The sequence below is a fragment of the Polypterus senegalus genome, chromosome 8 (assembly GCF_016835505.1).
Source record: "Polypterus senegalus isolate Bchr_013 chromosome 8, ASM1683550v1, whole genome shotgun sequence".
NCBI lineage: Eukaryota > Metazoa > Chordata > Cladistia > Polypteriformes > Polypteridae > Polypterus > Polypterus senegalus.
In genome coordinates this window covers 182,359,402-182,369,418 of record NC_053161.1, presented here as the reverse complement: position 1 = coordinate 182,369,418, position 10,017 = coordinate 182,359,402, and the positions used below count along the sequence as shown (strand labels likewise).

Here is a 10,017-nt window from a genome sequence, read left to right as displayed (position 1 = left end):
AGTCACAGAGTTGTTGTGAAGCCACTCCTTCATTATTTTAGCTGTGTGCTTAGGGTCATTGTCTTGTTGGAAGGTAAACCTTCGGCCCAGTCTGAGGTCCTTAGCACTCTGGAGAAGGTTTTTGTCCAGGATATCCTTGTACTTGGCCGCATTCATCTTTCCCTCGATTGCAACCAGTCGTCCTGTCCCTGCAGCTGAAAAACACCCCCACAGCATGATGCTGCCACCGCCATGCTTCACTGTGGGGACTGTATTGGACAAGTGATGAGCAGTGCCTGGTTGTCTCCACACATACCACTTAGAATTAAGGCCGAAAAGTTCTATCTTGGTCTCATCAGACACCTGAAGGACTCTGAGATGGTGAGAAATAAGATTCTCTGGTCTGATGATTGCTCCAGCAGACCCCCGTGGCTTGGACAATGACTGACCAATCCTCATAGTTAACAAATTTCCTTTCCAATTAACTCTATATTATTCATTATATTATTAAAATAAATAACTAAGAAAGCTTAAATTGGACTGACTTTTAACTTGTAATGCTGCAAGGGCTAATCATCATGTGTTAAAATTTGATTAATAATCCAAATTAAATACAAACGTTAATCCTTAAAACTTATGCTTTTCACCAAGTATCAATAGACTTACTAGAAACATATATCCCAATTACTATATAGGTTAAACCCAAAACAATTTAAATTTATAATAGTGATAAAGTATTTTCATTAATAAACAATAGTTACAAATCTCTATATATTAAAAATCCAACATCTGTCTGTCTGCTTTTCATGAGAGAACTACTTAGTGGATTTAGATCGGGTTTTTTTTTTTCTATAATTTGCTTTAACATTCCGGTTAATTGTATGATTCCTCTTATTGTGCTAAGAATCATAGTTCGCCTACATGAGTGATATATTCACGCTAACCCAAGACAGAGGCTACAGGCTGAAGGGAGGTGGAAGTGTGATGTCAGGAGTGGGGAGCCATGCAAGGCACTACTCACTTATGTGCCAGCCTCTGTTTGAATCGCTCTATCTCTCGCCATGTTTTGGAGTGGACCTTAAAGTTTGTCCTGTTTCAATACTACATGGGCGAAGCCACAGGGGACGGCTAGTATTCAATAAATACTTATTACTTATGAAAAAAAAGTGTTTGCCTTGCTCTGCTTGCAAATAATTAGCCTTTCCTCCAATGCCATTTATAAGTCCACAGTTCAAATCTTCCTTGGAAGATATTGCTGCAGAAGAAAAAAAGATTAGGGTGTGGTTCCAAATGGTAGGGAAAAAATAATTCAAGTACTTGGTGAACAACTGTCATTAAATTGCAAATGTGTGGATGATTAGTAAGGCAAATCAAAGACAGTTAAAGTGAGTTCTGTCAAAGAACATTAAACACTGCACAGTAAAAGTATGAATCAGGTTTTGGGGTCCAGTACTCCAAAGCAGAAGATATCTGGAACTCTTGATTTAATGAATGAGGTTGTGGTCTGGATGTGAAGCAGGCTGCCCTCTACGATTCTGGATTCACAATAGTCTTTTGGCCTTAGTGGTCTCCTGCACAGTTGAGTTGTTAGCAGCAGGAACACATGATCCCTTGGACTGGTATTTGAGTATGTTGCCCAGTGGTTAATTGGTAAACGGCCTGGTCCACGGCTTGATCCCCTCCCTAGGATTTGTTTCTCCTTGGGAGTCGGATGATTCATTTGTCTGTAAACATTAAGCACAGCTCTGTCTCCAGGTTCACATTTAAGTACTGTCATAAAAAACGTGTTAGGAAAACTAGCTTTTACCAGCAGGAGTACAGACTTAAAGGTTTTGTTCCATATTAGTCAGCATTATAGTACTTCATCTGTAATTTTACTTACAGTTACTTACGGATTCAAAAATTTGTTTCTCATTAATTATTAGGCCTGTTTCGTTAGGGGTACCCTATATCAAAAATAACACTAGCAGTAAAACAGAGAGCCATTTTAGATCCCTTCCCCGCTCAGCCCTGTTCATTCTTTACTCAATCTACCATCCTTAATTTCGGACTAGAGCTAAATTCCAGACAGAGACGGGAGCTATCCTCTTCGTCCCTGAGGTTGTGAGTGAGAAACCTGGACCTACCTCTCTGATTACGCATTATATTGTGACCAAACCTGGGGTTGTCATTCGAGAACGTCCCTATCGACTACCCGAAGCAAAGAAAGATGAAATGGAACTTGAAATCAAATGCATGCTGGACTTAGGTGTCATAGAGGAAAGTTATAGTCCCTGGTCCAGTCCCATTGTATTGGTTAATAATCCTGATAGAAGTTGAAGGTTTTGCAATGACTTCCGTTGGCTTAATCAAGTTTTCTAATTCGATGCTTATCCAATGCCTCGAGTGGACAGCCTCCTTGAGAGGCTAGGACAAGCACAATTCTTAACCACACTTGACATGATGAAGGGGTATTGGCAGATTCCTTTAACGGACAGTGCAAAGGCCAAGACCACGTTTAGTACCCCTAGCAGACACTGGCAGTATCGTGTCCTTCCATTTGGGTTACACGGGGTACCTGCAACTTTTCAGCGTCTGGTGGATAGAGTACTCCAGCCTCATAATGTGTTTAGTGCTGCCTACCTGGATGACGTCATCATCTACTATAGCACATGGAAGGAACACGTACAGCAGGTCACTGCAGTGCTTCAGACACTAGTAAAAGTTGGGCTTTGGATTAATGTTTCTTTGGATTGAGACGAGAGAGAGCGCGGTGCCCTTGACTAATTTAACAAGGAAGAGGGCTCCAAATAATGTGATATGGGATGATACGACGGAGGATGCGTTTAGTGACTTAAAACAGGCCCTTACGTCAGCGCCAGTGTTGAAAGCTCCTAATTTTTCTCTTCTTTTCATTCTCCAGTCCGACTCTTCGGACACTGGCCTGGGTGCAGTGCTGAGCCAAAACATCGATGGTGTTGAACACCCTGCTATGTACCTTATCCAGAAACTGTTGTAACGGGAAACCAGGTATGCGGCGGTGGAACGAGAAGCACCTGCAATTAAATGCGCGATTACGCAGTTGATGTACTACCTCTTGGGTCTGGAATTCACTCTCGTGACGGATCATGCACCCTTACTCCCTACACAGGGAATTGAATCCTCGAATCACCAGATGGTTTCTTGATTTTCAACCGTATAAGTATTCGCTTGTTCATCGTAGGGGCTCTCTCCATTCCAGTGCCGATGCTCTTTCTCATTCTCATGATCTCTCGGTGAAGGACACCCAACCCGGCGGGTCTGTGCTGAGGGGGGGGCCATTTCACACACGTGCGATTAGGAGGCAGCTGAAAGGCTTAAGTAACGGTAATACTATACCAGACCAGGGGGTGGCGGAGTGTGCTGACTGTCTCTCTCAGTCTCTTGCAGACCATTCTTGGGAAATCCTATTGGGGTCTGCCGCCACAGATGATGTCACTTCCGTCACCACTGATGATGTCACTTACGGTTCCAAAGATGCCACTTCCGGTTCCGTCTTGATGATGTATTTCCCTTGACTGGCCTTTAAAGCCGCCATCTTGTCTCAATAACTTCAGTTCTGTTTTGGACTCTATCTTGTAAACATCTCAACCTTTTGCTTAAACCTTTTTGCAGCCAGGATCATATTATACAGATGGCTGCCCCAAACCTTTGTGACTGTCTGGAGTCAATTTTGTTACACTGGGCACCTATCTGTTTGCTTCGGCAACTCCGGGCACCCAGGCCCAAGTGCCACCCCACCTCAGTGCCTCTGTTCCTCCTTTTTGGCCCTTAGACAGACACAGAAAGAGACAGACTATTCTTGGTGGTAGATCACTTGGCTCGTGCATTGATGAAGGACACAGCTAGCTGTGAGAAATAATCTGAGTTGCAAAGCACATTGATCATTTACATTTCGAACACACCTTGTAGCCCAGGGTCTTTCCTGGGCCCACACCTGTCTGAGGGTCACCTTTATGATCAATCACCATGCAACTCCCTACCATCAGCATGGCTCGGGAGTTAGCAGTTACCCAGGCTCCTCTGTCTCCCAAAAGCAGACTTGTGGTGCAGTGCTGTTACCCTTCAACACCGTCGATAGTTATAACCGAGATGAGCTAGACAATGGAGGCAATAACAATTGAGAAAGGGGATGGTTCAAAAGGTGCAAAGTGCTTTTATTTAAAACTAGCAGAATCCCCGCGCTTCACAGCGGAGAAGTAGTGTGTTAAAGAAGTTATGGAAAAGAAAAGGAAAAATTTTAAAAATAACGTAACATGATTGTTAATGTAATTGTTTTGTCATTGATATGAGTGTTGCTGTCAAATCTATATCTATATCTGTATATATATATATATATATATATATATATATATATATATATATATATATATATATATATATATATATATATATATATATATATATGTATATATATATAGCAAAATACCCACGCTTGGCAGTAAAAAGAAAAGTAAACATTTTAATAATAACGTAACATGAATGACAATGTAATTGTTTTGTCATTGTCATGAGTGTTGCTGGCATATATGGCTTAGAAGCTACCCAATCAGAGCATGTATTACATATTAACTAAAACTCCTCAATGCTATAAGATATGCTTCCCGCGTGTTGCTTGATTGTTTGCTTTTCTCTGCCTCTCTCTCACCCTCTCTGACATTCTCTGTGCCTGACGGAGGGGGTGTGAGCAGAGGGGCTGTTTTCACAGAGGCTGTTTGCTTAGAAGATACTGACCCTCCTCTAAAAAATGCCGCTTTATTGCGGTGCTTTGGCATACTTAAAAGCACACGTATTGATTTTTTGATTGTTTGCTTTTCTTTGCGAGTGCTCTCTCTCTCTGAAATTCTCTGGTTCTGATGCGGACACTCCTTTGAAGAGAAGATATATTTGCATTCTTTTAATTGTGAGAAAGAACTGTCATCTCTGTCTTGTCATGGAGCACAGTTTAAACTTTTGACTAAAGGGTGTTATATCTTGTCTAGAGGGCTCTAATAATGTTAACAGTGTGGGAGAGTTTATAAGGGCTTAAAATATATAAAAATAACCATACAAACATATGGTTTCTACTTCACGGATTTTCACCTATTGAGGGGGGTTCTGGAACGCAACCCCCACGATCGTGGAGGGATTACTGTATATATATATATATATATACATACATGTGTGCATATATACATACACAAATATACTATTGGGTAACAAACAGGCAAATAGATTGATTTTCTGAATATATAAAGTCGGCATCAGAATATATAAAGTCAAAACTTCAATATATAAAGTCATCGCTGGAATATATAAAGTCAAAACTTGAATATATAAAGTCATTCCCAAATATGTAAAGTGAAAACCTGAATATATAATGTCAGCGTCGGAATATATAAAGTCAGCGCTGGAATATATAAAGTCAAAACCTGAATATATAAAGTCAGCATCGGAATTTATAAAGTCATTCCTGATTATATAAGTCAAAGTTAAAATATATTGATTGAAATGACTCTGAACTGAAGTAAGTTAACAAAAACGTATTCAGAAAAATAAATTAAAAAAAACACTGTTCGGTTAATGTTTTGAAAATGATGCATGTGCCCTGCCCAGGATTGGTTCCTGCCTTGCACCCAGTGTTGGCTGGGATTGGCTCCAGCAGACCCCCGTGACCCTGTGGTCGGATTCAACAGCTTGGGAAATGGATGGATATTCCAGCGCTGACTTTATATATTCCGAACTAATCCAACGCCGTCTTTATATACTCAGGTTTTGACTTTATATATTTGGGAATGACTTTATATATTCAAGTTTTGACTTTATATATTCCAGCGCTGACTTTATATATTCAAGTTTTGACTTTATATATTCAGAAACAATTTTTGACTTTATATATACTGACGCTGACTTTATATATTCAAGTTTTGACTTTATTTATTCCGACAGTTACTTTATATATTCAAGTTTTGACTTTATATAGTGTCAAGGATGTCAGGGGCCATGACCCGGCCGGGACGCCTTGGAGGACCGGAAGTGGGTGTGCGCCCAGCTGGGATCACGTGGGGGCTGCCTTCCTGGTTGCTTTGGGGGCCACGGCTGCAGGGATGGAAGCCCCACCCTGTAGGGGATCGTGGTCACTGCCAGGAGGTGCCCCAATGCCTTGGGAACCCTGGACCCCAGTACTTCCGCCACACCAGGAAGTGCTGGGGGGAAGAGAAGCAGGGACACCCCGAGAGAGCTTCCGGGAGAACAGCTGGCACTTCCGCCACACTGGGGCGTGTCAGCGGAAGATTTTCAGGGAGCACCTGGAGCTCATCCGGGAGCGGATAAAAGGGACAGCCTCCCTCCAGTCGACAGCAAGAGTCGGGTGGAAGAGGATGGAGCTCGGAGAAGAGGAGTGGAGGCGGTCAGAATGACTGAGCAAGGCATTGTTGTGTGGCCAGGACTTTAACGGGTGATTGGTGCTGCGGCACTGGGTTGTGCACTGTAAATATAAGAAAAATAAACACGTGTGTGGAGAAAGAACATGTCTGCCTGTCTGTGTCCGGGCTGTACCCCACAATAGTTAAATTTAGTCATCATTGCACAACGTTTTCTTTACCATAGAAATTTAAAGACTAAATTCAACTTCCATTCCTAACAAAGATATTTCTGGTGACTAAATAGAACCTACTTATATCCAAATTCGAGCTATTGAGCCGTTGCCTGCCTGCCTGAATAAGTCACCCTCGCTCTTACTTTTTTACCGTTCATTTAATCATGGCTAGTGGCGGAAAAATTATAAAATGGAAGGAGAATTACACTGAGTATGGCTTTACCAAAACAATTATTGATGGCGAATCGATTATTCATAAAGCTTCAAATGGTGATCTGTTTTTCTGTGTTAACCTCATATTTTTTCATACTTCTTCTCAAACTAAGGTGGTGCGAGGGTAAAATGAATCGGGAAGCGCTGATCAATGTAATCGGTGTACCATGAAATCATGCATTGACAGAAGTTCCTCTTTGTTTGGAATGAAAAGTGTGATTAAATGCATTATTTTTTAACGCGTTATGGAGCACATGCATCGAAGCTTCTCAGCTGTGCTTGTGCTAAGAAAAGGAAACATTTTAAAAATAATGTAACATGATTGTCAATGTAACCTTTTGTAAGTAGTGCCTGGAGGATTCAGTGTGGAGAAACTCTAGAGACAGCGTGTGGATTAACTGGTGGATTTTTCTGTGAGTATTTGGTGGCAGTGTCACAAAGTTGGTTCCTCAAGATGGCGTTAGCTGCAGAGCTCAGTTCACAGCGAAATGAGGTGAATGGGAGGGGAGATGATGACGTGACTCCCTCACCCGTCTTAACCGTCAATCCCCCACAAACACAGTCTCTCGGAATTTGCATAAGCACACCCCTTCACCTGCAATTTTAACTTAGTTACAAAGTGATCAAAACTCTCGTTTATATCTTGCGTCCTCTCATTAAACTTGTACCCCGCATTACCCGTGGGCATGACAAACGCCAGCGGCAGCCTGTCTATGAACTTAATTTAAACTTTAGGTTTACATCGTGCTTTGTTTACGAAGTAGCAGCACTCATGAATATGGTTGTATATGTCACTCGCTTGCTTATTATTGTTTTGCTGCCTTCTCAATTATATAATGCATGTTTTCTTCAGCGCTTTTTGCAGCTCTTCCTGGTTTTCTACGTACTGCGTTGACAGTCAGTTCACGTGATTACGTGTGAGGCGTGATGATGTTACACGATACTCCGCTCCCCATGGCTTTCGAGCTCAACTCCTTTTCCAGTATATGGAGAAAAATAGCTTCCAGTTATGACCATTACGCGTAGAATTTCGAAATGAAACCTGCCCAACTTTTGTAAGTAAGCTGTAAGGAATGAGCCTGCCAAATTTCAGCTTTCTACCTACACGGGAAGTTGGAGAATTAGTGATGAGTCAGTGAGTGAGTGAGTCAGTGAGGGCTTTGCCTTTTATTAGTATAGATATCAAAACAAAAACAAAGTTCAGTGAAGTGCAGTGATTCAAAGTTCCATAAATAAATAATCCAACAAAAGAAAACGTGGAGGTAAAAACAATAGAAAAAACAATCCTTTAAAATCCATGGGGTTCAAATGACACTGGAAGCAGTCTTCTAAAAACCAATGACAAGCCTGGTGCTTTCCTATGCTAGTGTCTCACCTGCTTCTCCCGACTAGGCTTTGCAGCAGGCGAGACGCTATCTGCAGCTGCCCTTTTCCATATCACATCCACACGGGTCTGGAGACCTCCCGATCCCTGGCTTCGGTCTGGCACTCATCCCAGTCCCAAGACTTGGTTCACATCCAACGGCCAGGACGCTCACGTTGGGTAATCCACCACCAAGCTTCTCGAATCCCGCTGCCTTTCCAGCTTTCCGCGGCCAGTTGCCTTTCCCTGGTCACTTCCACTACCTGATCGCTCAGCGGGAGCGACTTCAACTTCAACACCTGAGTGTCGGCCTAACACCCAGGCTTCCTCACAGCTGCCCACAAGCGCTTGTTTGCTCACCCACACGCTCCTTGTCTCTCTCTCTCTTGCACCGACAAATCTCCATTGCTCCCTGTAACCTCCGTCCTCTCTTTTCCTTTTTTCTCTCCATCCTCCCAACCGACTCACGCTTCTTTTTATATTGCGAGGTGCCATAGCAGCTGCAGCACATCAGCCACGAGAACAATCACGGATGTGGGCAGTTCCTCACCTGTGCACTAGGTGAGAAATTCCCACACCGCAGATCGCCCCTTGGCTTGCTATGGCCACCACTCCCCCTCACTAAGCCGCCGCGAGTGCGGTGATTATTTAAAAAAACGCAATATAGAAAGAAGCTCAAGTCAGTTGGGAGATGGGAAATGAAAAGAAAAATGTAAAGGATGGAGGTTACAGGGAGCGAGGGAGCAAGTCGGTGCAAGAGAGAGAAAGAGAGACACACAGAGCATGTGGGCGAGCGAGCAAACGAGCGCTCGTGGGCAGCTGCGAGGAAGCCTGGGTGTTAGGCCGACACCCAGGTGTTGAAGTTGAAGTCGCTCCCACTGAGCGATCAGGTAGCGGGAGTGACCAGGGAAAGGCGACTGCCCGCGGAAGCCCGGAAAGGCAGCGGGAGTCGGAAGGCTTGGTGGTGGATTACCCAACGTGAGCGTCCTGGCCGTTGGATGTGAACCAAGTCTCAGGACTGGGATGAGTGCCAGACAGAAGCCAGAGACTGGGAGGTCTCCGGACCCGTGTGGATGTGATATGGAAAAGGGCAGCTGCAGAGAGAGCGTCTCGCCTGTTGAAGGGCCCGTATGGGAGAAGCAGGTGAGACGCTAACACTAAAGCTAACGCTAACAGGAAAGAAGCACCGAGCTTGGCATTGTTGTTTGTTTTAAAAACTGCTTCCCATGAAACATTTTAAACTCGTTTTAAAGGATTGTTTTATCCATTGTTTTTACATCCACGTTTTGTTTTATGGGATTATTTTTTTAATGACTCTTTTTTGAATCACTGCACTTTATGGACACTTTGTTTTTGTTGACTATTTTAATAAAAGCACTTTGCACCTTTGTACACCATCCCCTTGCTATGTTGTTGCCTTCACTTTCTAGCTCACCTCTGTGGCATTATCGACGGTGTTGGGTTCAAGGGCTCCTGAACAGCAATGGGAGCATGGAGTCGAACCCGCATCGTCACAGGGTGCTGATGTCTAAGGCTGCATGTATAGAAATACTGCAATGTGGTATATTCTGTATCGGACATATGAAAGCAGTAAACAGACGGACTAAACGCACAAAACTTCAAATATGTAGGTCTATGAATTGTGTAATCAATTAAGGAACAGAGCTGTGAGCAGATACAATAGGTATATCTGGAGAGATAGATAGATAGATAGATAGATAGATAGATAGATAGATAGATAGATAGATAGATAGATAGATAGATAGATAGATAGATAGATAGATAGATAGATAGATAGATACTTTATTAATCCCAAGGGGAAATTCACATACTCCAGCAGCATATCGATAAAAACAATATTAAATTA

The 10,017-nt window shown here is 42.8% G+C and overlaps 1 pseudogene; it reads left to right on the top strand.

The window, feature by feature from the left end:
- Positions 1-3,794: 3,794 nt before the first annotated feature.
- LOC120534795 lies at positions 3,795-3,948 on the top strand (annotated as a pseudogene).
- Positions 3,949-10,017: the final 6,069 nt, after the last annotated feature.